Raw genomic sequence first — 809 nt, forward strand, 5'->3', positions numbered from 1 at the left:
ACATATATATATATATATATATATGTTATCACAAACTTCTGTAGATTTCTTCTCGTGTGAGTGTGTAGACAGCTAATATATTAGCTCTGTCTACACACTCACACGAGAAGAAATCTACAGAAGTTTGTGATAACATATACGGAGTTAAATTCTTTCGGGAAAAAAAATGGAAATAGATAGACCTACTAATCATTATGTCAGATAATTTAAAATTATAGGGCAGCTTTCCTGCATTGGAAACGCCAAACAATTGCTACTAACACTAACAATTCTAATGTTTGAACCATAATGAGTATCTAATGTAATAACTCAAACTGTTAAATGAAGTCTGTTTCTTGATCAAATAAATAAAGACGCATAATGTTCCAGAATCATCTGGGGGCTGTCATTTATCATTGAAAATTGGTCAGGCAGAAATTTTAAGAATATACCAACTAATTCAAGAACAAACAAACTTGTGAGTAAACCCAGTAAAATTTCACAAATAATGAAAAACTAAAAAATTAATTTTATTTATGTTTTGATGAAAATTTCAAATGATCTATTTTACATATCACCAGAAGTTAGTATAATGTATTTTTGAAGTCGACAGCTGCAAATTTCACAATATCACAATCAGTCTAATTGTACAACAGTGCTGGGATAAGATAAAATGCAAAACGGTTGGAGGACGAATTAAAATAGAACGCATCATTATGTGTCGATATAAATTAAAGATAAAATCACACATATACATATATATATATATATATATATGTTATCACAAACTTCTGTAGATTTCTTCTCGTGTGAGTGTTTAGACAGCTAAT

General features: G+C 29.2%; 1 long non-coding RNA gene across 2 annotated transcripts in view; it reads right to left on the minus strand.

The window, feature by feature from the left end:
• The window catches only part of LOC107701797 (uncharacterized), an 18,626-nt gene that overhangs the window by 9,511 nt on the left and 8,306 nt on the right, over window positions 1-809 (minus strand). The window lies entirely within an intron of this gene.

Source organism: Sinocyclocheilus anshuiensis, unplaced genomic scaffold (genome assembly GCF_001515605.1).
Source record: "Sinocyclocheilus anshuiensis isolate Anshui unplaced genomic scaffold, SAMN03320099.WGS_v1.1 scaffold182, whole genome shotgun sequence".
In the NCBI taxonomy this organism is placed as follows: Eukaryota; Metazoa; Chordata; class Actinopteri; order Cypriniformes; family Cyprinidae; genus Sinocyclocheilus; species Sinocyclocheilus anshuiensis.